Consider the following 27,305-nt stretch of genomic DNA (forward strand, 5'->3'; position numbering starts at 1 on the left):
CCTCCTATCTCACCAATAGACGACAACGTGTGCAAGTGGAGAGAAGCAAATCAACATGGCTAAACATTCCAGCGGGTGTCCCCCAAGGCTCTGTCTTAGGGCCGCTTTTGTTCACGGCCTACACAGTTGATCTGCCAACCGCCTGCATAAATGCCAACACTGAGTGCAGCCAGTTTGCCGACGACACTGCCATCATTGCCGCTCACGAGAATTTTCTAGCCGCAGAAGAGCACCTCCAGTCAGCTGTGACAACCGCGGCACAGTGGCTGAAGGATTGGCATCTCCTGGTCAACGAAAGTAAGACCACTGTCATCCACTTTCACCACACCAACCGGCCACCTCCCAGACCACCATCAGTCACACTTAACAATACCAACCTCACTGTGGCCTCAAGGCATCGCCACCTTGGCCTCCTCATACAGCAGAATCTATGCTGGAACTCGCATGTTGACTACATCATCACTAAAGCGACCAGGAAGATGTTCCTTCTCCTGCGACTACGCAATTCCTTAACCCATTGAACGCTGATGACGTCTATAGGCGTCATTGAAAATGCCCCCCATGCGCGGGATGACGTCTATAGACGTCATGGGATATATAGTGATTTCTGGCACTGTCTGGTGTGTAAAAGCACTGTTAGTCAGTTGGATCATGAACCTGCCTCTTGTACGATAGGTCGTTGGTACGAATCCCGCTTGGAAACACTATGCGTCTTTTTTTCTTCTCTTTTCAGCGATCTTTCAGCTGCAATTTCACGCATTTGGCGTATTTCACGCAATTTGAGCAAACTTGCGTCCCCTATTGTGAGGCGCTATTCTTTTTGGGGACTGTATCGATTCTGTCACCCTGTGGTTGATAGTCTTGGCAATCATTTCCAAAATATTTGAGGACCCCAGTTGCCAGAACCCTGGAGTTTTAGAACTTGCTATTGGCCCTGTTTTTAGCATTTTATATGCAGAGTACCATAGGCAAGGCCCAGTAGCGCTGAATGGGTTAAACACTTCTGCTCTCTCCTCCATCTATCTAACCTACATCCGCCCTATTCTTGAGTATGCTTGCACTGTCCTCTCACCCCTCCCCGCAACCCTGAACGACCGGCTTAAGCGCATCCAACGGCGCGCTGCTCGCCTTTGTTTGCATCTCCCCCTCTTTGAACACAGAACCCACTCCGTGCTGCTGCACCGACTCAAATGGCCATCACTCAGCAGCCGCCGTACCCTCTCCCATATCCTTCTTGCACACAGCCTGCATCATAGATATGCACCACCACACCTTCTTGCAATTCACCTACCCCGAATACAACCCATTCGCACGCTCAGGTTCCCCCGAACCTTGGAGCTACCCACAACACGTACAAACCGGCTAAGAGACTCCCCCATCTATGCTTCTCTTGATCTCTTTAATAGCATCCCACCCAGCATCCGGCAAATCAACCCCAGACGAGATTTCAAAGCAAACATCCTACCACTTGTCATCTCTTCCGTATGTACTTGCTCACATTGCTCAGCACATCTATAGCTCCATTGCGCCCAGCCTACGTGATTAACTCCCAATTAGTATTGCCATCGCTACTGCCTCAGCAAGCAGCTAAACTTTGATCTCTCTGTATCTGATCCCCATGCCTGTAATTATTTTTCTCTTATTGGCCACAGGCCATCGTGAGAATAAAAGAATTCAAAATATACGGAGAAGGGGGCAAAGGTGATGGAGGTACATTTCAATAGCGCGAGGAAAAGGGATGACAATATCAGCGTGATTATAATAGGAAAAAGATGTTGAGAGTTAAGAGCATAGCCAGGGTAGAGAAACAGCGCTATTTTCTGGCAACACAGGGCGCGGGAACCCAGGGCGCGGGAATGATGAGCACTCCCCAGGGCTCGTGGCTCACGCGCTTTTGGCGGGTCTTGGCTTCTGTCGCCGGTTTTCCGATGCCTTGGGGTGTGTGGTAGTCACCCCCTTGCCTGGTGTGAGTAATTCCCACAACACAATCCCCATCACCTTTTTTACCACCCTAGGTCACAATGTGATGTGTAACAATGCAGCACAAATCTGAACTGATGTGTTGCCAGAAAATCGCGCTGTTTCTCTACCCTGGCTATGCTCTATACTCTCAACATCTTTTCCCTCTTTTAATCACGCTGATTTTGTCATCCCATTTCCTCGCGCTATTGAAATGTACCTCCATCACCTTTGCCCCCTTCTCCCCTTCTCCCTACACATTCTAGTGATTGTTAGTCTTGGTACTATGCTGTCTGATGAAGTGTTTTGACACAAAACTCGGAGTAACAGCGGAATGAGACTTGTTTGATTCATTGCTGTGTAATATTTGTAAGACTCCCCAATGTATATTGACTATATATTCCCAACCGGGTCACAGGTGACCCGGTGTTCTTTTTCCAAACGGGTTCAAATATGCCCAAACCGGGTCGCTGACTCGGCTGACCCGGCTCTGGAGCAGACAAAGCTATCCAGTATCGCACCGAATGCTGGGCAAATATATCAATTTTCATTTACCGCAGGTGGTAGTTTCAGCCAATGAGCTGCGCAACCTGTACTGTATGCTTCCCGAAAAGTATCAGATCCTACTGCGCAAGAATATCACCAAGATATAACCGTTTTTTTCTTCAGATGAGGCCTACAGCGACATCAATGCCAACGCTATGAAGACCGCTACGGAGCTTGGCTTAGATGATATGAGATTGGTTACTTGCTAAGACGCAGTGTTTTTTGTAACATGGAAAGACGACAAGACCGGGTTCACTGACTTCCTCCCCTGCCAGCTAAAACCTCCCGCGACATGTATAGGCATGGTCAGCCAGGCAGTTTTAGATGGGATCATTGGCATGGTACGCAGTACCGTGAGCCCCAACTTGTGGCACCACAGAAAGTCGGTCATAAATTGTCTCCGCTACTTCAACGAGAAGCCAAAGAATTTCTGTTGTTCCCTTTAGCGAATTTTTATCCATCAATCACCAGAAAGCTCTTACTAGAGGCATTATCTTATGCCAGGTTGTATGTCAAAATTCCCCAGAGAGATGGTGACATATTGCTGCAGTCCAAGAATTCCTTGCATTTTGACTGCGGCGAAGCCTGGATGAAGAAAGAGAACAATAACGCTTTTGAAGTAAAGATGGGATCGTTTGATCTCGCCAAAGTGTGCGAGTTGGTTGGTGAATACACCCTAAGTAAACTTAGGCTTCGTCTTGAGGAAAAAAGCGTCGGATTATACAGCAATGATGGTTTCGCCATCCTGAGACACGCCTCCGGGCATGATGCGGAACTCACCCGGGTGCCTACCAATCTTATCACAAACCGAATAGCACATCATAATATATGGACTTGCAGTCAAACCACCCACCAAAAATCCGGAAGATTATTCCTGCTGGCGTAATGAAGCGGATAAGCAGCATTCCGTGTAACGAGAAGGTTTTCGAAGATACCAAACTGCCACACCAGTATGCCTTTGTCGCCAGCGGTCGTCCACAGTAAATGCAGTTCGTTGATAATGTAGCTGGTAAAAAGAAGGTGACCCAGAGGGAGGAGGAACACTGAGTCCTTCTATATTTTTACTAAAAGCCATATGGTGCACACAATGGGTACATGCAGCAACCATTATGGTGGGGGCCAGGCGCTCCGTCGACCAACTGGTCTAGACATCATCATGCTCTGGACGCACCAGATAAATGGAAGTTTGAGGGAAAGAGAAAGAACAGGGAAGCGGAAGGAGAGGGGGGGGGGGGGAGATTGAGAAAGAGAGTACATGAGAGCGTGTAGTTCAGCAAGTTCATGCAGCAGGCTTACAAGACTTGCTTGCATCCAGTTGCTGGTCAAAAGGTGAAGGTGGACCATCTTCTTGAACTGCAGCATCCCGTTCTTGTATGGCTGTTGTGTGAGGATTCTCCGAGGTAGGCAGTTTCATGCGCTCAGCCCGCAAGCAGGGAGAGCATTGGCCATGGTTGAGCGGGAACGGCAAGGCAGGCACACGGGAAAGTAATGTTACTGGCATCCCTGGGAGGAGAGACGGGTGTTGGGGGTTTCATCCGCCAGCTGGAGAGGTTTGGGCATAATTGCTGTCAAGTGGCTCGTCGGTGGGAGGAAGCAGAGCTTATACAGGAAGCTCAGGGCCGCCACCCTGCGCCTATGCTCCAGGCTTGGTACGGAGACTCGAGGGCCTATCAGCTTTAGTGCCTGTGTTGTACAGCGTCCAGGCGGGCCAGTGGAGCCCCCATCCAGACTAGACAGGAGTACTCCATGGTTGGTTGTATGAAGCCGTTGTACACAGCAATACGGCCAGGTGCGGTCAGAAGTGGCGCCATCTTCCGGAGAAAGTGGAAGCGTTGGTGGGCCCTGGTGGCAACCTGGCGTATGTGGGCCAAGAATCGCAGTGTTGTGTCGAACAAAACCCCGTGGAGCTTTATCTCGCCCACTTCAGGCACCCTGGTACCGTTGAACAGTATGTGGGGAAGAGGTGTTGGCGGACGGTGAAAGTCAATCATGAGTGCATGGGACTTGGTCGGTTCGAAAGCCATTTTCCACTCTGCACCCCATCGAGCGATGGAGTTCACGGCAAGCTGAAGCTGGGTCGCACTCTCCGGGATGTCACACGTGGCCGCAATACATTGGTAGACGGTGGTATCATCTGCGTATACACCCAGAGAGGTGCTATCCGGTATTACTTCCTCACAGTCGTTTATGTAAACCAGAAACAGGGTTGGACCCAGGATGCTGCCCTGGGGACCCCAGAAAGCACAGGGTATTCCAATGACTGTTGTACTCCGACAACAGCACGTAGTTGCCGGCAGCAGAGGTAGTTTGAGAGCCAGACAAGGATCACTGATGCCGCATGCCTCTGCTTTATGGAGGACACCTCGATGTGAAACCTTGTCGAACTTCTCGGCGATGTTGATGGCCAGTGCATGTACCATGCCGCCGCTCGCCGCAGTGGATGACCAGTCGTTGTGCAGCTTCATTAACATATCTGATGTACCCAGTCCCTTCCGGAAGCCACATTGCCGAGAGGAAAATACACCGTGCTTAGAGAAAACAGTGGTTGCCAATTGTTTCCACTGTTTTGGAGAGAATGCAGAGGAGAGACACCGGGCGCCAGTTGCTCAGGTCTGATCTAGCTTTCTTCTTGTGAATCGCAACAACCCGGGCAACCTTCCACAGCCTCGGTTGCACTTGCTGCCGAAAGCACAAGGAGAACAGCCGGTCGGCATGCAAGCAGAGCTCGTTGTCACAATTCTTCAGCACCCTGTGGCTTTCATGGGATTCAGTCTTCTGAGCTCTCTTCTGACAGTATCCGTTCAAAAGTGGACGGTAGTAAGCCGAGACTCGGTGCGAGGTGTTATAGGTGGCAGATCGTCTGATAGCAGATCGTTTGGAAAGTCATCTGCTCCGAGGCTGCACTTTGACGAAAAGAACGGGCCAAAGCGCTCTGCTTTCTGGGAGTTGGCCGTGACCCGGACGCCGTTAGTGTCAACAAGTGTTTGTATGGGTGTGCTGCGCCCACTACCACCTGCTTGCTTCAGCGTGGACCACCACTCTCGATCAGACATGCTCCCACGTGAAATTTTGTCGCTCGGCGTGGCAAGGCGTATTGCCTGCGCCTGGCGCAGATAGTGAGTGCAACACCTGGTCGCCTCAAGGGCCCCCAGTCGTAGCTGTGGACGAGGAGTCGCGCAGGAGCGGTCCCAAGCTTCCTGTGTTGCCTTCGCCAACAACGCCACCTTATGATGTCATTGCTGTCTCTGAAACATGGTGTACCCAGCACGACCCAGACTCCCTGTTTGCCCTCAGTGGATACACACTACATCGTGCAGACCGCCCAGACCGCCAAGGTGGAGGAGTGATTCTCTACGTGAACGACACTATACCTCATGAACTCGTCCCTACAACAACCCCAGACAGCTTTGACCTATTATCGCTGAAACTGTCACCCAACGACAGCACCATCAACACAACATGCGTCTACCGACCACCCCGTTGCGACCATCGGCTATTCTGCCAGCACCTTGAGGAACTGATACGAGCCATACCAACAACAACGCAAAAGATTATCCTCGGTGATTTCAATGCAAAGAACGCCGCTTGGTGCCACTCTGACACGACAGATGCTGCTGGCGAGGATCTAGCAGTGCTGTTCCAAACTTACTCTCTACACCAACATGTCACATTCCCCACTCTTGTGCAGAATGGGCACCCTAAATCCTGCCTAGATCTCATCGTCACGGATGTAGACAGCGACTATGTCCTTATCTCTAGTCTCCCGCAGATCGGCAACTCGGACCACCTATCCATCAGGGGTTTAATCAAGCCAGTCGCTGCACCTCCTCGAGCCGTACCACCTCCCACCCATAACACCACCCATTGGAAATGGTCAAACCCAAGCATCAGCAGTCTGAAAGCCGAAATGGAATGCACACAACTGCTACCGGAAGGTCACACCCTGAACACTACCAACATAGACAACCTGTGGCACTCATGGAAGGACAAAGTCCTCACGTGCGCCCGCAAACACTGTGCAGTACCTCACTCCCCGAGGCATACTAGCCACCCCGCAAAGCCATGGCTGAACCCAGAGCTCACTAACGCAATCAGAGAAAAACACCGGCTCTACCGTGCCTACTTGCGCACCCGGACGCCCTGCAACTGGACAGCATACACCACCCAACGCAACAAAGTTACTCACCTTCTCCGAATCGCTAAGTCTACATATGTCAGTAATGGCACTGGGACGAGCCACTCCACACCAAACCTACACAAACTGATGCGCGGCCTCCAGTCCTCACAACGACCTACTCTGCCAGACATGCTCTCCCAGGGCCAGACTCTCTCAACCCCCGCTGAAAAGCAACCGCCCTGAACGCTTTCTTCATCTCGCAGAGCCAACAGTCAGTCACAGGATGCCACGAGGAACTTCCCTCCATTCATTCCCCCACACCCAATACACCTGGCCTCACTACACTTGAAACAACAGCCCAAGAGGTCTCAAAGTTACTGTCTAACCTGGACCCGTCAAAGAGCCCGGGCTGTGATGGCATACCAACCCGCCTACTGAAAGAGGCAGCCAGTTCACTTGCGCCGTCCCTAGCAACCCTTTTTAACATCTCCTTCGAACGTTGCACTATCCCGCAAGAGTGGAGGGACGCAACAGTCACCCCCATCCACAAGAAGGGCAGCAAAACCGAGCCCTCCAACTATCGACCGATATCGCTACTCAGCGTGACGTCGAAAGTACAAGAGAGGATAGTTGCTGACCGCATCTCAAAGCACATCCAACCTCGCCTCCACAACGGCCAATCAGGCTTTCGGCCAAACGATGGCACCACACAGCAGCTATCTCGGTTAATCCATCAGATCACCGAGAAAAGAGACGCCGGGCAAACAGTAATTGCTTGCTTCTTCGACCTCTCTAAGGCGTTTGACCGGGTGTGGCACCAAGGACTGCTTGCAAAATTGGCCCACCTCGGACTCGATGGCAAATGCCTCCAGTGGCTTGCCTCCTATCTCACCAATAGACGACAACGTGTGCAAGTGGAGAGAAGCAAATCAACATGGCTAAACATTCCAGCGGGTGTCCCCCAAGGCTCTGTCTTAGGGCCGCTTTTGTTCACGGCCTACACAGTTGATCTGCCAACCGCCTGCATAAATGCCAACACTGAGTGCAGCCAGTTTGCCGACGACACTGCCATCATTGCCGCTCACGAGAATTTTCTAGCCGCAGAAGAGCACCTCCAGTCAGCTGTGACAACCGCGGCACAGTGGCTGAAGGATTGGCATCTCCTGGTCAACGAAAGTAAGACCACTGTCATCCACTTTCACCACACCAACCGGCCACCTCCCAGACCACCATCAATCACACTTAACGATACCAACCTCACTGTGGCCTCAAGGCATCGCCACCTTGGCCTCCTCATACAGCAGAATCTATGCTGGAACTCGCATGTTGACTACATCATCACTAAAGCGACCAGGAAGATGTTCCTTCTCCTGCGACTACGCAATTCCTTAAACACTTCTGCTCTCTCCTCCATCTATCTAACCTACATCCGCCCTATTCTTGAGTATGCTTGCACTGTCCTCTCACCCCTCCCCGCAACCCTGAACGACCGGCTTAAGCGCATCCAACGGCGCGCTGCTCGCCTTTGTTTGCATCTCCCCCTCTTTGAACACAGAACCCACTCCGTGCTGCTGCACCGACTCAAATGGCCATCACTCAGCAGCCGCCGTACCCTCTCCCATATCCTTCTTGCACACAGCCTGCATCATAGATATGCACCACCACACCTTCTTGCAATTCACCTACCCCGAATACAACCCATTCGCACGCTCAGGTTCCCCCGAACCTTTGAGCTACCCACAACACGTACAAACCGGCTAAGAGACTCCCCCATCTATGCTTCTCTTGATCTCTTTAATAGCATCCCACCCAGCATCCGGCAAATCAACCCCAGACGAGATTTCAAAGCAAACATCCTACCACTTGTCATCTCTTCCGTATGTACTTGCTCACATTGCTCAGCACATCTATAGCTCCATTGCGCCCAGCCTACGTGATTAACTCCCAATTAGTATTGCCATCGCTACTGCCTCAGCAAGCAGCTAAACTTTGATCTCTCTGTATCTGATCCCCATGCCTGTAATTATTTTTCTCTTATTGGCCACAGGCCATCGTGAGAATAAAAGAATTCAAAATATACGGAGAAGGGGGCAAAGGTGATGGAGGTACATTTCAATAGCGCGAGGAAAAGGGATGACAATATCAGCGTGATTATAATAGGAAAAAGATGTTGAGAGTTAAGAGCATAGCCAGGGTAGAGAAACAGCGCTATTTTCTGGCAACACAGGGCGCGGGAACCCAGGGCGCGGGAATGATGAGCACTCCCCAGGGCTCGTGGCTCACGCGCTTTTGGCGGCTCTTGGCTTCTGTCGCCGGTTTTCCGATGCCTTGGGGTGTGTGGTAGTCACCCCCTTGCCTGGCGTGAGTAATTCCCACAACACAATCCCCATCACCTTTTTTACCACCCTAGGTCACAATGTGATGTGTAACAATGCAGCACAAATCTGAACTGATGTGTTGCCAGAAAATCGCGCTGTTTCTCTACCCTGGCTATGCTCTATACTCTCAACATCTTTTCCCTCTTTTAATCACGCTGATTTTGTCATCCCATTTCCTCGCGCTATTGAAATGTACCTCCATCACCTTTGCCCCCTTCTCCCCTTCTCCCTACACATTCTAGTGATTGTTAGTCTTGGTACTATGCTGTCTGATGAAGTGTTTTGACACAAAACTCGGAGTAACAGCGGAATGAGACTTGTTTGATTCATTGCTGTGTAATATTTGTAAGACTCCCCAATGTATATTGACTATATATTCCCAACCGGGTCACAGGTGACCCGGTGTTCTTTTTCCAAACGGGTTCAAATATGCCCAAACCGGGTCGCTGACTCGGCTGACCCGGCTCTGGAGCAGACAAAGCTATCCAGTATCGCACCGAATGCTGGGCAAATATATCAATTTTCATTTACCGCAGGTGGTAGTTTCAGCCAATGAGCTGCGCAACCTGTACTGTATGCTTCCCGAAAAGTATCAGATCCTACTGCGCAAGAATATCACCAAGATATAACCGTTTTTTTCTTCAGATGAGGCCTACAGCGACATCAATGCCAACGCTATGAAGACCGCTACGGAGCTTGGCTTAGATGATATGAGATTGGTTACTTGCTAAGACGCAGTGTTTTTTGTAACATGGAAAGACGACAAGACCGGGTTCACTGACTTCCTCCCCTGCCAGCTAAAACCTCCCGCGACATGTATAGGCATGGTCAGCCAGGCAGTTTTAGATGGGATCATTGGCATGGTACGCAGTACCGTGAGCCCCAACTTGTGGCACCACAGAAAGTCGGTCATAAATTGTCTCCGCTACTTCAACGAGAAGCCAAAGAATTTCTGTTGTTCCCTTTAGCGAATTTTTATCCATCAATCACCAGAAAGCTCTTACTAGAGGCATTATCTTATGCCAGGTTGTATGTCAAAATTCCCCAGAGAGATGGTGACATATTGCTGCAGTCCAAGAATTCCTTGCATTTTGACTGCGGCGAAGCCTGGATGAAGAAAGAGAACAATAACGCTTTTGAAGTAAAGATGGGATCGTTTGATCTCGCCAAAGTGTGCGAGTTGGTTGGTGAATACACCCTAAGTAAACTTAGGCTTCGTCTTGAGGAAAAAAGCGTCGGATTATACAGCAATGATGGTTTCGCCATCCTGAGACACGCCTCCGGGCATGATGCGGAACTCACCCGGGTACCTACCAATCTTATCACAAACCGAATAGCACATCATAATATATGGACTTGCAGTCAAACCACCCACCAAAAATCCGGAAGATTATTCCTGCTGGCGTAATGAAGCGGATAAGCAGCATTCCGTGTAACGAGAAGGTTTTCGAAGATACCAAACTGCCACACCAGTATGCCTTTGTCGCCAGCGGTCGTCCACAGTAAATGCAGTTCGTTGATAATGTAGCTGGTAAAAAGAAGGTGACCCAGAGGGAGGAGGAACACTGAGTCCTTCTATATTTTTACTAAAAGCCATATGGTGCACACAATGGGTACATGCAGCAACCATTATGGTGGGGGCCAGGCGCTCCGTCGACCAACTGGTCTAGACATCATCATGCTCTGGACGCACCAGATAAATGGAAGTTTGAGGGAAAGAGAAAGAACAGGGAAGCGGAAGGAGAGGGGGGGGGGGGGAGATTGAGAAAGAGAGTACATGAGAGCGTGTAGTTCAGCAAGTTCATGCAGCAGGCTTACAAGACTTGCTTGCATCCAGTTGCTGGTCAACAGGTGAAGGTGGACCATCTTCTTGAACTGCAGCATCCCGTTCTTGTATGGCTGTTGTGTGAGGATTCTCCGAGGTAGGCAGTTTCATGCGCTCAGCCCGCAAGCAGGGAGAGCATTGGCCATGGTTGAGCGGGAACGGCAAGGCAGGCACACGGGAAAGTAATGTTCCTGGCATCCCTGGGAGGAGAGACGGGTGTTGGGGGTTTCATCCGCCAGCTGGAGAGGTTTGGGCATAATTGCTGTCAAGTGGCTCGTCGGTGGGAGGAAGCAGAGCTTATACAGGAAGCTCAGGGCCGCCACCCTGCGCCTATGCTCCCGGCTTGGTACGGAGACTCGAGGGCCTATCAGCTTTAGTGCCTGTGTTGTACAGCGTCCAGGCGGGCCAGTGGAGCCCCCATCCAGACTAGACAGGAGTACTCCATGGTTGGTTGTATGAAGCCGTTGTACACAGCAATACGGCCAGGTGCGGTCAGAAGTGGCGCCATCTTCCGGAGAAAGTGGAAGCGTTGGTGGGCCCTGGTGGCAACCTGGCGTATGTGGGCCAAGAATCGCAGTGTTGTGTCGAACAAAACCCCGTGGAGCTTTATCTCGCCCACTTCAGGCACCCTGGTACCGTTGAACAGTATGTGGGGAAGCGGTGTTGGCGGACGGTGAAAGTCAATCATGAGTGCATGGGACTTGGTCGGTTCGAAAGCCATTTTCCACTCTGCACCCCATCGAGCGATGGAGTTCACGGCAAGCTGAAGCTGGGTCGCACTCTCCGGGATGTCACACGTGGCCGCAATACATTGGTAGACGGTGGTATCATCTGCGTATACACCCAGAGAGGTGCTATCCGGTATTACTTCCTCACAGTCGTTTATGTAAACCAGAAACAGGGTTGGACCCAGGATGCTGCCCTGGGGACCCCAGAAAGCACAGGGTATTCCAATGACTGTTGTACTCCGACAACAGCACGTAGTTGCCGGCAGCAGAGGTAGTTTGAGAGCCAGACAAGGATCACTGATGCCGCATGCCTCTGCTTTATGGAGGACACCTCGATGTGAAACCTTGTCGAACTTCTCGGCGATGTTGATGGCCAGTGCATGTACCATGCCGCCGCTCGCCGCAGTGGATGACCAGTCGTTGTGCAGCTTCATTAACATATCTGATGTACCCAGTCCCTTCCGGAAGCCACATTGCCGAGAGGAAAATACACCGTGCTTAGAGAAAACAGTGGTTGCCAATTGTTTCCACTGTTTTGGAGAGAATGCAGAGGAGAGACACCGGGCGCCAGTTGCTCAGGTCTGATCTAGCTTTCTTCTTGTGAATCGCAACAACCCGGGCAACCTTCCACAGCCTCGGTTGCACTTGCTGCCGAAAGCACAAGGAGAACAGCCGGTCGGCATGCAAGCAGAGCTCGTTGTCACAATTCTTCAGCACCCTGTGGCTTTCATGGGATTCAGTCTTCTGAGCTCTCTTCTGACAGTATCCGTTCAAAAGTGGACGGTAGTAAGCCGAGACTCGGTGCGAGGTGTTATAGGTGGGAGATCGTCTGATAGCAGATCGTTTGGAAAGTCATCTGCTCCGAGGCTGCACTTTGACGAAAAGAACGGGCCAAAGCGCTCTGCTTTAATTCTGGGAGTTGGCCGTGACCCGGACGCCGTTAGTGTCAACAAGTGTTTGTATGGGTGTGCTGCGCCCACTACCACCTGCTTGCTTCAGCGTGGACCACCACTCTCGATCAGACATGCTCCCACGTGAAATTTTGTCGCTCGGCGTGGCAAGGCGTATTGCCTGCGCCTGGCGCAGATAGTGAGTGCAACACCTGGTCGCCTCAAGGGCCCCCAGTCGTAGCTGTGGACGAGGAGTCGCGCAGGAGCGGTCCCAAGCTTCCTGTGTTGCCTTCGCCAACAACGCCACCTTATGATGTCATTGCTGTCTCTGAAACATTGTGTACCCAGCACGACCCAGACTCCCTGTTTGCCCTCAGTGGATACACACTACATCGTGCAGACCGCCCAGACCGCCAAGGTGGAGGAGTGATTCTCTACGTGAACGACACTATACCTCATGAACTCGTCCCTACAACAACCCCAGACAGCTTTGACCTATTATCGCTGAAACTGTCACCCAACGACAGCACCATCAACACAACATGCGTCTACCGACCACCCCGTTGTGACCATCGGCTATTCTGCCAGCACCTTGAGGAACTGATACGAGCCATACCAACAACAACGCAAAAGATTATCCTCGGTGATTTCAATGCAAAGAACGCCGCTTGGTGCCACTCTGACATGACAGATGCTGCTGGCGAGGATCTAGCAGTGCTGTTCCAAACTTACTCTCTACACCAACATGTCACATTCCCCACTCTTGTGCAGAATGGGCACCCTAAATCCTGCCTAGATCTCATCGTCACGGATGTAGACAGCGACTATGTCCTTATCTCTAGTCTCCCGCAGATCGGCAACTCGGACCACCTATCCATCAGGGGTTTAATCAAGCCAGTCGCTGCACCTCCTCGAGCCGTACCACCTCCCACCCATAACACCACCCATTGGAAATGGTCAAACCCAAGCATCAGCAGTCTGAAAGCCGAAATGGAATGCACACAACTGCTACCGGAAGGTCACACCCTGAACACTACCAACATAGACAACCTGTGGCACTCATGGAAGGACAAAGTCCTCACGTGCGCCCGCAAACACTGTGCAGTACCTCACTCCCCGAGGCATACTAGCCACCCCGCAAAGCCATGGCTGAACCCAGAGCTCACTAACGCAATCAGAGAAAAACACCGGCTCTACCGTGCCTACTTGCGCACCCGGACGCCCTGCAACTGGACAGCATACACCACCCAACGCAACAAAGTTACTCACCTTCTCCGAATCGCTAAGTCTACATATGTCAGTAATGGCACTGGGACGAGCCACTCCACACCAAACCTACACAAACTGATGCGCGGCCTCCAGTCCTCACAACGACCTACTCTGCCAGACATGCTCTCCCAGGGCCAGACTCTCTCAACCCCCGCTGAAAAGCAACCGCCCTGAACGCTTTCTTCATCTCGCAGAGCCAACAGTCAGTCACAGGATGCCACGAGGAACTTCCCTCCATTCATTCCCCCACACCCAATACACCTGGCCTCACTACACTTGAAACAACAGCCCAAGAGGTCTCAAAGTTACTGTCTAACCTGGACCCGTCAAAGAGCCCGGGCTGTGATGGCATACCAACCCGCCTACTGAAAGAGGCAGCCAGTTCACTTGCGCCGTCCCTAGCAACCCTTTTTAACATCTCCTTCGAACGTTGCACTATCCCGCAAGAGTGGAGGGACGCAACAGTCACCCCCATCCACAAGAAGGGCAGCAAAACCGAGCCCTCCAACTATCGACCGATATCGCTACTCAGCGTGACGTCGAAAGTACAAGAGAGGATAGTTGCTGACCGCATCTCAAAGCACATCCAACCTCGCCTCCACAACGGCCAATCAGGCTTTCGGCCAAACGATGGCACCACACAGCAGCTATCTCGGTTAATCCATCAGATCACCGAGAAAAGAGACGCCGGGCAAACAGTAATTGCTTGCTTCTTCGACCTCTCTAAGGCGTTTGACCGGGTGTGGCACCAAGGACTGCTTGCAAAATTGGCCCACCTCGGACTCGATGGCAAATGCCTCCAGTGGCTTGCCTCCTATCTCACCAATAGACGACAACGTGTGCAAGTGGAGAGAAGCAAATCAACATGGCTAAACATTCCAGCGGGTGTCCCCCAAGGCTCTGTCTTAGGGCCGCTTTTGTTCACGGCCTACACAGTTGATCTGCCAACCGCCTGCATAAATGCCAACACTGAGTGCAGCCAGTTTGCCGACGACACTGCCATCATTGCCGCTCACGAGAATTTTCTAGCCGCAGAAGAGCACCTCCAGTCAGCTGTGACAACCGCGGCACAGTGGCTGAAGGATTGGCATCTCCTGGTCAACGAAAGTAAGACCACTGTCATCCACTTTCACCACACCAACCGGCCACCTCCCAGACCACCATCAATCACACTTAACGATACCAACCTCACTGTGGCCTCAAGGCATCGCCACCTTGGCCTCCTCATACAGCAGAATCTATGCTGGAACTCGCATGTTGACTACATCATCACTAAAGCGACCAGGAAGATGTTCCTTCTCCTGCGACTACGCAATTCCTTAAACACTTCTGCTCTCTCCTCCATCTATCTAACCTACATCCGCCCTATTCTTGAGTATGCTTGCACTGTCCTCTCACCCCTCCCCGCAACCCTGAACGACCGGCTTAAGCGCATCCAACGGCGCGCTGCTCGCCTTTGTTTGCATCTCCCCCTCTTTGAACACAGAACCCACTCCGTGCTGCTGCACCGACTCAAATGGCCATCACTCAGCAGCCGCCGTACCCTCTCCCATATCCTTCTTGCACACAGCCTGCATCATAGATATGCACCACCACACCTTCTTGCAATTCACCTACCCCGAATACAACCCATTCGCACGCTCAGGTTCCCCCGAACCTTTGAGCTACCCACAACACGTACAAACCGGCTAAGAGACTCCCCCATCTATGCTTCTCTTGATCTCTTTAATAGCATCCCACCCAGCATCCGGCAAATCAACCCCAGACGAGATTTCAAAGCAAACATCCTACCACTTGTCATCTCTTCCGTATGTACTTGCTCACATTGCTCAGCACATCTATAGCTCCATTGCGCCCAGCCTACGTGATTAACTCCCAATTAGTATTGCCATCGCTACTGCCTCAGCAAGCAGCTAAACTTTGATCTCTCTGTATCTGATCCCCATGCCTGTAATTATTTTTCTCTTATTGGCCACAGGCCATCGTGAGAATAAAAGAATTCAAAATATACGGAGAAGGGGGCAAAGGTGATGGAGGTACATTTCAATAGCGCGAGGAAAAGGGATGACAATATCAGCGTGATTATAATAGGAAAAAGATGTTGAGAGTTAAGAGCATAGCCAGGGTAGAGAAACAGCGCTATTTTCTGGCAACACAGGGCGCGGGAACCCAGGGCGCGGGAATGATGAGCACTCCCCAGGGCTCGTGGCTCACGCGCTTTTGGCGGCTCTTGGCTTCTGTCGCCGGTTTTCCGATGCCTTGGGGTGTGTGGTAGTCACCCCCTTGCCTGGCGTGAGTAATTCCCACAACACAATCCCCATCACCTTTTTTACCACCCTAGGTCACAATGTGATGTGTAACAATGCAGCACAAATCTGAACTGATGTGTTGCCAGAAAATCGCGCTGTTTCTCTACCCTGGCTATGCTCTATACTCTCAACATCTTTTCCCTCTTTTAATCACGCTGATTTTGTCATCCCATTTCCTCGCGCTATTGAAATGTACCTCCATCACCTTTGCCCCTTCTCCCCTTCTCCCTACACATTCTAGTGATTGTTAGTCTTGGTACTATGCTGTCTGATGAAGTGTTTTGACACAAAGCTCGGAGTAACAGCGGAATGAGACTTGTTTGATTCATTGCTGTGTAATATTTGTAAGACTCCCCAATGTATATTGACTATATATTCCCAACCGGGTCACAGGTGACCCGGTGTTCTTTTTCCAAACGGGTTCAAATATGCCCAAACCGGGTCGCTGACTCGGCTGACCCGGCTCTGGAGCAGACAAAGCTATCCAGTATCGCACCGAATGCTGGGCAAATATATCAATTTTCATTTACCGCAGGTGGTAGTTTCAGCCAATGAGCTGCGCAACCTGTACTGTATGCTTCCCGAAAAGTATCAGATCCTACTGCGCAAGAATATCACCAAGAAATAACCGTTTTTTTCTTCAGATGAGGCCTACAGCGACATCAATGCCAACGCTATGAAGACCGCTACGGAGCTTGGCTTAGATGATATGAGATTGGTTACTTGCTAAGACGCAGTGTTTTTTGTAACATGGAAAGACGACAAGACCGGGGTCACTGACTTCCTCCCCTGCCAGCTAAAACCTCCCGCGACATGTATAGGCATGGTCAGCCAGGCAGTTTTAGATGGGATCATTGGCATGGTACGCAGTACCGTGAGCCCCAACTTGTGGCACCACAGAAAGTCGGTCATAAATTGTCTCCGCTACTTCAACGAGAAGCCAAAGAATTTCTGTTGTTCCCTTTAGCGAATTTTTATCCATCAATCACCAGAAAGCTCTTACTAGAGGCATTATCTTATGCCAGGTTGTATGTCAAAATTCCCCAGAGAGATGGTGACATATTGCTGCAGTCCAAGAATTCCTTGCATTTTGACTGCGGCGAAGCCTGGATGAAGAAAGAGAACAATAACGCTTTTGAAGTAAAGATGGGATCGTTTGATCTCGCCAAAGTGTGCGAGTTGGTTGGTGAATACACCCTAAGTAAACTTAGGCTTCGTCTTGAGGAAAAAAGCGTCGGATTATACAGCAATGATGGTTTCGCCATCCTGAGACACGCCTCCGGGCATGATGCGGAACTCACCCGGGTACCTACCAATCTTATCACAAACCGAATAGCACATCATAATATATGGACTTGCAGTCAAACCACCCACCAAAAATCCGGAAGATTATTCCTGCTGGCGTAATGAAGCGGATAAGCAGCATTCCGTGTAACGAGAAGGTTTTCGAAGATACCAAACTGCCACACCAGTATGCCTTTGTCGCCAGCGGTCGTCCGCAGTAAATGCAGTTCGTTGATAATGTAGCTGGTAAAAAGAAGGTGACCGAGAGGGAGGAGGAACACTGAGTCCTTCTATATTTTTACTGAAAGCCATATGGTGCACACAATGGGTACATGCAGCAACCATTATGGTGGGGGCCAGGCGCTCCGTCGACCAACTGGTCTAGACATCATCATGCTCTGGACGCACCAGATAAATGGAAGTTTGAGGGAAAGAGAAAGAACAGGGAAGCGGAAGGAGAGGGGGGGGGGGGAGATTGAGAAAGAGAGTACATGAGAGCGTGTAGTTCAGCAAGTTCATGCAGCAGGCTTACAAGACTTGCTTGCATCCAGTTGCTGGTCAAAAGGTGAAGGTGGACCATCTTCTTGAACTGCAGCATCCCGTTCTTGTATGGCTGTTGTGTGAGGATTCTCCGAGGTAGGCAGTTTCATGCGCTCAGCCCGCAAGCAGGGAGAGCATTGGCCATGGTTGAGCGGGAACGGCAAGGCAGGCACACGGGAAAGTAATGTTACTGGCATCCCTGGGAGGAGAGACGGGTGTTGGGGGTTTCATCCGCCAGCTGGAGAGGTTTGGGCATAATTGCTGTCAAGTGGCTCGTCGGCGGGAGGAAGCAGAGCTTATACAGGAAGCTCAGGGCCGCCACCCTGCGCCTATGCTCCAGGCTTGGTACGGAGACTCGAGGGCCTATCAGCTTTAGTGCCTGTGTTGTACAGCGTCCAGGCGGGCCAGTGGAGCCCCCATCCAGACTAGACAGGAGTACTCCATGGTTGGTTGTATGAAGCCGTTGTACACAGCAATACGGCCAGGTGCGGTCAGAAGTGGCGCCATCTGGAGAAAGTGGAAGCGTTGGTGGGCCCTGGTGGCAACCTGGCGTATGTGGGCCAAGAATCGCAGTGTTGTGTCGAACAAAACCCCGTGGAGCTTTATCTCGCCCACTTCAGGCACCCTGGTACCGTTGAACAGTATGTGGGGAAGAGGTGTTGGCGGACGGTGAAAGTCAATCATGAGTGCATGGGACTTGGTCGGTTCGAAAGCCATTTTCCACTCTGCACCCCATCGAGCGATGGAGTTCACGGCAAGCTGAAGCTGGGTCGCACTCTCCGGGATGTCACACGTGGCCGCAATACATTGGTAGACGGTGGTATCATCTGCGTATACACCCAGAGAGGTGCTATCCGGTATTACTTCCTCACAGTCGTTTATGTAAACCAGAAACAGGGTTGGACCCAGGATGCTGCCCTGGGGACCCCAGAAAGCACAGGGTATTCCAATGACTGTTGTACTCCGACTACAGCACGTAGTTGCCGGCAGCAGAGGTAGTTTGAGAGCCAGACAAGGATCACTGATGCCGCATGCCTCTGCTTTATGGAGGACACCTCGATGTGAAACCTTGTCGAACTTCTCGGCGATGTTGATGGCCAGTGCATGTACCATGCCGCCGCTCGCCGCAGTGGATGACCAGTCGTTGTGCAGCTTCATTAACATATCTGATGTACCCAGTTCCTTCCGGAAGCCATATTGCCGAGAGGAAAATACACCGTGCTTAGAGAAAACAGTGGTTGCCAATTGTTTCCACTGTTTTGGAGAGAATGCAGAGGAGAGACACCGGGCGCCAGTTGCTCAGGTCTGATCTAGCTTTCTTCTTGTGAATCGCAACAACCCGGGCAACCTTCCACAGCCTCGGTTGCACTTGCTGCCGAAAGCACAAGGAGAACAGCCGGTCGGCATGCAAGCAGAGCTCGTTGTCACAATTCTTCAGCACCCTGTGGCTTTCATGGGATTCAGTCTTCTGAGCTCTCTTCTGACAGTATCCGTTCAAAAGTGGACGGTAGTAAGCCGAGACTCGGTGCGAGGTGTTATAGGTGGCAGATCGTCTGATAGCAGATCGTTTGGAAAGTCATCTGCTCCGAGGCTGCACTTTGACGAAAAGAACGGGCCAAAGCGCTCTGCTTTCTGGGAGTTGGCCGTGACCCGGACGCCGTTAGTGTCAACAAGTGTTTGTATGGGTGTGCTGCGCCCACTACCACCTGCTTGCTTCAGCGTGGACCACCACTCTCGATCAGACATGCTCCCACGTGAAATTTTGTCGCTCGGCGTGGCAAGGCGTATTGCCTGCGCCTGGCGCAGATAGTGAGTGCAACACCTGGTCGCCTCAAGGGCCCCCAGTCGTAGCTGTGGACGAGGAGTCGCGCAGGAGCGGTCCCAAGCTTCCTGTGTTGCCTTCGCCTGTGCTGAACAGTCAGGAGTCCACCAAGGAGGGTCAGACGGGCGGGTTACAAGGTCACAGGACGGTATGAATTGCTTCATTCCTTGTGAAATGATGTCGGTGACACTATGACATGATTTGTTGGGACATTTACTGGTGGCTGCGGTCTAGTCAGATTGACGATAAAAACGAGAAAGTCGAGGCCGGTCCGCTAGGTTGTAGGGCCAGAATACTCGTTTCGTGGGACGTTCCTCCGACACTTGTGTGGGAAATTCAGGTATCAGAGTTACATCCGAGGCGCCAAGGGGAGGTTTGCAACGGACTGTTACATCAGAAAGATAGTCAGACATAATCAGATCCAATATATTGTCCCCTCGGGTCTTCATCGTAACATGTTGTTCCAGGCCATGGCTAACGCACCTATCCTCAGGGAAAAATCCTTTTTTGCGTGCCTTTGGAGCGAGTGAGAAAAGGCACAGTAACGTAGAGGCTTGAAGTTGATTGTCTCAAAAATAATTTGGAGCATCAGCAAATTGAATTTTCGAGTGAAATTCGAGAATCGTCACTACAGGCACTCAAAGAGTCGAAACTAGGGCTTCTTTTGCCTGAAAAAGGCCTGCAAACAGAACAGTAGTTTTGAATGCAACTCACGCGCTCCATACACTAGTACGTACATGGCGCTGTGGTCTTGCACGGAGCTACAGTAACGTTACTAGTACATGATGGAGCGGTACAACGGCTGCGAGAAACATCAGCAACTCTGTTATATCCCGGTGATCTTCAGCCAGGAGGAGAAGCGAGTCCAACCAATCGACTTGCAACACCCACAGCGCATCTCAAAATGTTTCCTTCTCAAGCTCGAGAAGAACTACAGACTGCAGTACTTACTAGAGTGGCGGAGTCAAAAATTGCTGCTACATGCTGAACCTCTTTTTCATTCGAATTTTCGCACAGTCTTTCAATTTGGCACGTCCGTAATGGAACCGAAATTTGATTTGCTGATGCTCCGTAGTATGTGTGGATTCTGCGATGGAGGAGAGTGAAATGGCGTCGAGGGACGATTTTACTTGCATACCAGGCTTGGGGACTATTTTGCCGTGTTCCTGCGCCTTATATGTGGAGGTTGCTCCATGGAACCTTGTACCATCGCGTTGTTCGCACCAGGAGGTTTCCAAAGAGCACAACATTGTAAAAATCGAGTGAAGGAAGCTAAAGTTATGACCTCAGTTTGGAGGTGAAAATTGGGCCAAATTTCTAATTGTGCTTCAGGATGTGCTAGTAATCAATGCGCAAAGGGTTAAAATTCCTTTTCAGTCACTTTCAGATAGCGGAATGACATGTCAGTTCGACCTGTTCTACAATATTTCCACTTTATAGCTACCCAGCTTATGTTACTACTGTACTAGTAATTAATGTTGTGAGTATTTTGTTACACTCTTTTTGCTAAGGATCTCTAGAAGTCCTTTTATCCCCTTTTAAACTCACTCAACCAATGTGCGTCTGGTACTTTCGGTTTGTCAAGTACTAGCAGTAGTTTGGGATTGAGCTTATCGAAGAGTGTGCCTATAATGGGAGCAGAAACCCCTCCCATCCTCCCCTCCCCTCCTCCCTACACCCCCCCCCCCCCCCCACATCCTGGGTAGTGTAAGAGGAATTGTGAGTTTTTTTAGGCTGAATATATTATTGAACCGTCTCTCCTGAGATGACAGCTATACCATAGCTCCTTGTTTTTAACATCACTGGTCTAAATTTTTCGAATCCTGGTAGTTGCAGTCAATTTGTCTTTAGACTTTTGGTCCCTTTTCAGCACCTTCAACTAATGAATAGTCCTGTTGGTGACTGTTTGTGTGCTGTAGCTGGTTCGTACACCTCTCCACATAGCCTGCAAGGAAGGCTTTCCTGAGTGTGCTGAGATATTGTGCAATGCTAAAGCGCAGGTTAATTTGAGAGACTATGTAAGTATGCATATGTCATTGACTTTCAAGAACTGCGGCACATTTGGGAGCTGTGAGTGCACCTATGCAGTGTCTTCATTTGGATTTCAAGCCAATCAGGCACACTTGTACTTGGCATAACCTATGCAACCGGGCCAGCGCCGGGTCTGTCCAAGTGTGGCTACTGCATTACAGAGTTGTAACTATTTAAGACTCCCCAATGTATATTGACTATTATATTCCCATGCGGGTCACAGGTGACCCGGTGTTCTTTTTCCAAACGGCTTCAAATATGCCCAAACTGGGTCGCTGACTCGGCTGACCCGGCTCTGGAGCAGACAAAGCTATCCAGTATCGCACCGAATGGGGCAAATATATAAATTTTCTTTCAACGCAGGTGGTAGTTTCAGCCAATGAGTTGCGCAACCTGTACTGTATGCTTACCGAAAAGTATCAGATCCTACTGCGGAGGAATATCACCAAGAAATAACCGTATTTTCAGATGAGGCCTACAGCGACATCAATGCCAAAGCTGTGAAGACCACTACAGAGCTTGGCTTAGATGATATGAGATTGGTTACTTGCTAAGATGCAATGTGTTTTGTAACATGGAAAGACGACAAGACCGGGTTCACTGATTTTCTCCACTGCCAAGTAAAACCTCCCGCAACATGTAAAATAGGCATGGTCAGCCAGGCAGTTTTAGATGGGATCGTACCGTGAGCCTCAACTTGTGGCACCACAGAAAGTCGGTCATTAACTGGCTCGGCTAGTTTCTTCAAGGAGAAGCCAAAGAACTACTGGTGTTCCCTTTAGCGAATTTTTATCCATCAATCCCCAAAAAGCTCTTCCTAGAGGCATTATCTTATGCCCGGTTGTATGTCAAAATTCCCCAGAGAGATGGTGACATAATGCTGCAGGCCAAGAATTACTTGCATTTTGACTGCGGCGAAGCCTGGATGAAAAAAGAGAACAATAACGCTTTTGAAGTAAAGATGGGATCGTTTGCTGTCGCCAAAGTGTGCGAGTTGGTGGGTGAATACATCCTAAGTAAACTGAGGCTTCTTCTTGAGGAAAAAAGCGTCGGATTATGCAGCAATGATGGTTTCGCCATCCTGAGCCACGTCTCCGGGCATGATGCGGAACTCATGCGGGTACCTACCAATCTTATCGCAAACCGAATAGCCCTCATCATAATATATGGACTTGCAGTCAAACCACCCACCAAAAATCCGATTATCCCGGCTGGCGTAATGAAGCGGATAAGCAGCATTCCGTGTAACGAGAAAGTTTTCGAAGATACCAGACTGCCATACCAGTATGCCTTTGTCGCCATCGGTCATCCATAGTAAATGCAGTTTGTTGATAATGCAGCTGGTAAAAAGAAGGCGACCCAGAGGGAGGAGGAACACTGAGTCCTTTTATATTTTTACTAAAAGCCATATGGTGCACACAATGGGAACATGCAGCAAACATGGTGGTGGGGGGGCAGGCGCTCCGTCGACCAACTGGTCTAGACATCGTCATGGTCTGGACGCACCAGATTAATGGAAGTTTGAGGGAAAGATAAAGAACCGGGGAAGCGGGAGGAGACGGGGGGGGGGGGGGGGGGATTGAGAAAGAGAGTACATTAGAGCGTGTAGTTCAGCAAGTTCTTGTAACAGGCTTACAAGACTTGCTTGCATCCAGTTGCTGGTCAAGATGTGAAGGTGGACCATCTTCTTGAACTGCAGCGTCCCATCCTTGTATGGCTGCTGTGTGAGGATTCTCCGAGGTAGTAAGTTGCATGCGCTCAGCACGCAAGCAGGGAGAGCATTGGCCATGGTTGAGCGGGAACGGCAAGGAAGGCACACGGGATAGTAATGTTACTGGCGTCCCTGGGAGGAGAGACGGGTGTTGGGGGTTTCATCCGCCAGCTGGAGAGGTTTGGGCATAATTGCTTTCAAGTGGCTCGTCGGTGGGAGGAAGCAGAGCCTGTACATGAAGCTCAGGGCAGCCACCCTGCGCCTATGCTCCAGGCTTGGTACGGAGACTCGAGGGCCTATCAGCTTTAGTGCCTGTGTTGTACAGCGTCCAGGCGGGCCAGTCGAGTCCCCTTCCAGACTAGACAGCAGTACTCCATGGTTGGCCGTATGAAGCCGTTGTACACAGCAAAACGGCCCGGTGCTGTCAGAAGCGGCGCCACCTTCCGGAGAAAGTGGAGGCGTTGGAGGGCCCTGGTGGCAACCTGGCGTATATGGGCCGAGAATCGCAGTGTTATGTCGAACAAAACCCCGAGGAGCTTGACCTCGCCCACTTCAGGCACCCTGGTACCGTTGAACAGTATGTGGGGAAGAGGTGTTGGCGGACGGTGAAAGTCAATTTTGAGTGCCTGAGACTTGGTCGGTTCGAAAGCTATTTTCCACTCCGCACCCCATCGGGCGATGGAGTCCACAGCAAGCTGAAGCTGGATCGCACTCTCCGGGATGTCACACGTGGCCGCAATGCATTGGTAGACTGTGGTATCATCTGCGTATACACCCAAAGAGGTACTATCCGGTATTATTTCCTCACAGTCGTTTATGTAAACCAGAAACAGGGTTGTGCCCAGGGTACTGCCTTGGGAGACCCCAGAAAGCACAGGGTATTCCGATGACTGTTGTCCTCCGACTACAGCAAGTAGTTGTCGGCAGCAGAGGTAGTTTGAGAGCCAGCAAAGGAGCGGATCACTGAGTCCGCATCCCTCTGCTGGACACCTCGATGTGAAACCTTGTCGAACGCCCCGGCGATGTCGATGGCCAGTACAGGTACCATGCCACCGCTTGCCACAGTGGATGACCAGTTGTTGTGCAGCTTTATTTACAGATCTGATGTACCGAGTCCCTTCCGGAAGCCATATTGCCGAGAGATTACACCAAGCTTAGAGAAAAAGTTCATGATACAGTCATTACCAATTGTTTCCATTGTCTTGGAGAGAATGCAGAGGAGAGACACCGGACGCCAGTTGCGCAGGTCTGATCTAGCTTGCTTCTTGTTAATCGGAACAACCCGGGCGACCTTCTACAACCTCGGTTGCACTTGCTGCCGAAAGCACAAGGAGAACCGCCGGGCGACAGGCAAGCAGAGCTCCATGGCACAATTCTTCAGCACCCTGTGGCTTTCATGGCATTCAGTTTTCTGAGCTCTCTTCTGACAGTATCCGGTCGACAGTGGACGGTAGAAAGCCGAGACTCAATGCGAGGTGTTATAGGTGGCAGATCGTCTGATAGCAGATCGTTTGGAATGTCATCTGCTCCGAGGCTGCACTTTGATGAAAAGAACATGCCAAAGCGCTCTGCTTTCTGGGAGTTGGCCGTAACCCGGATGCCATTAGTGTCAACAAGAGCTGGCATGGTTGTGCTGCGCCCACTACCACCTGCTTGCTTCAGCATGGACCACCACTCTCGATCAGACATGCTCCCACGTGAAATTGTGTCCATCGGTGTGGCAAGGCGTATTGCCTGCGCCTGGCGCAGATAGTGAGTGCAACTCCTGGTCGCCTCCAGGGCCTCCAGTCGTAGCTGTGGACGAGGAGTCGTGCAGGAGCGGTCCTAAGCTTCCTGTTTTGCCTTCAACCGTGCTGAACATTCAGGAGTCCACCAAGGAGGGTCAGACGGGTGGGTTACAAGGTCACGAGATGGTATGAATTGCTTCATGCCTTGTGTAATGATCTCGGTGACATTATGACATGATTTGTTGGGACATTGACTGAGGGCTGTGCTCTAGTCAGATTGACGATAAAAATGAGAAAGTCGAGGCCAGTTCGCTAGGTTGTAGCGCCAGACTCGTTTCGTTGAAGGTTCCTCCGACATTTGTGTGGGAAATTCAGCTATCAGAGTTACATTCGAGGCGGCAAGGGAGGGTTTGCAAAGGACTGTTACGTCAGAAAGATAGTCAGACATAATCAGATCCAGCATATTGTCCCCTCGGGTCTTCATCGTAACATGTTGTTCCAGGCCGTGGCTAATGCACCTATCCTCAGGACATTCCCCTGGAGGAATAGTTGTGTGGCTTCCTAACCACAAGCCGCTATGCACATTGAAGTCACCAGCGAGGATAATCTTCAACCCATGCTGCCTAACTCTGTCAAGAGTTGCATCAAGGTTCGAAGAGTTTGGTCACAGTGCCCTGACAGGAGCCTGACCTACAGACAGCGCCAATGACAGTGTTCGTATGGGGGCCGTGGAGACAGATGCCCAAACATTTTCATGAACACCACAGTCGATGTCATGGAGGTGCTGAAAGGCAATGCCGTCCCTAGTAGTCCTTATGCCGGTTGCGTCATACCAAGGATGTCACGCACGGGGCCGCGACCCGCTTGGGTGTTGTTTAAGCTCCTCGATCGTTTTCGAATTATTTCAATACTTCAGTATCTTGCATCAAGACATTGTTCGAGCGATGGCAAATGCAAGTGTTTTGACACTCGTTGAGACGGATATTCCTGGCTCTTCCTTGAAAGGGAGGAAAACATCTGACCTGACAGTTGAGGAGCTGAAACGCTGGCTTGCTTGTCGCGGTGCAAGCCGCAAGAGACACAAAGCTGAATTGGTGAAATGGTAAGTCCCATCATTTTTCGAACTTTGTCTAGTGTTCTCTGCTGGACTTTGCCCAGCATCCTGGGCCAAGTTTCTTAAACCTTCTCTCTCTCTCTCTCTCTCTCTCTCTCCACTATCTCTCCTACAAAGTGGAAAATTACAAGACTGGCTTCGAAAGTGAGCTTGTCGACCCTGATAGAGGTGCTAATGTGGAGCGAAAATGGCAGCAACTCACGACGTCTGGCCATCCTGAAATTCGATTTCCTGAATCAAATTGGAGGCAATTTTTGAAGAATTTGCCTCCTGTTTGATTCCCTGCGATATTTGAGCATGTCATGGAGAACTCGTTAGTACCGTCTGGTCGGAATAACCTCGCTGAGACCGACTCTGAGCTGTTCTCCTCATTCCAAGGAATGGACAAGGGGTACAATTTTTTTCAAATCTGGCCACATGCAGAACAGTGAAATGGCAGAGAGTGCCGGTGCCTGCTATGTACAGAGCAACGTTCTGCCGTCCATGAGGAGGACAGACCCGTACAAGGTGGAAATATGTTTGTCTGATGATGGAATGGTGAAGGTTGCTCTGTGCACCTGTACGGCTGGGCTGGGAGGTTGTTGCAACCATGTAGCTGCCCTACTCTATGCATTGGAGGAGTTCGTAAGATTCGGTCTGCATGAAGACGATGAGGATTCGCCGACATATCGCTCTGCAGGTGGAACAGGCTGCGCTCAAGAAAGGAGGAACCGAGCATGTGATCGATGTCAGACTACACAGACCTTCCTTTGGCTCAAAGCGTCAACGATCTCCCAAAGTATTGTTCAACCCTGTGTCTCCAAGCAAGCGCCTAGTGGAGCCTGGAGAGCTAGAGAAGCTGCGCAAAGAACTGCAAGCATCTCACGGCCATGCAGTAGCAGCAGACAAGACTGGCAATAGACCCGTCAAGCAAACAGAGGGGGCTCGAAATTGGTGAGCATAGCACATACAACTATTGTTTGTTGTAATAAATCAAAAAACATTGCATCAATTTCACCCGACAGGATCTTGAACAGTTTGATGCGGTGCATTTTCTATTCCACGTGGATACAAAC

At 50.7% G+C, this 27,305-nt stretch overlaps 1 protein-coding gene across 1 annotated transcript in view; it reads left to right on the forward strand.

The window, feature by feature from the left end:
• Positions 1 to 27,305, forward strand: part of LOC135820962 (uncharacterized) — an 86,713-nt gene that overhangs the window by 13,366 nt on the left and 46,042 nt on the right. Inside the window, exon 2 of the mRNA XM_065334021.1 lies at positions 21,587 to 21,685. The gene's annotated coding sequence lies outside the window, so the exon portion shown is untranslated. The remainder of the gene's footprint in view (positions 1 to 21,586; positions 21,686 to 27,305) is intronic.

Source organism: Sycon ciliatum, chromosome 7 (assembly GCF_964019385.1).
Source record: "Sycon ciliatum chromosome 7, ocSycCili1.1, whole genome shotgun sequence".
NCBI classification, from domain to species: Eukaryota; Metazoa; Porifera; class Calcarea; order Leucosolenida; family Sycettidae; genus Sycon; species Sycon ciliatum.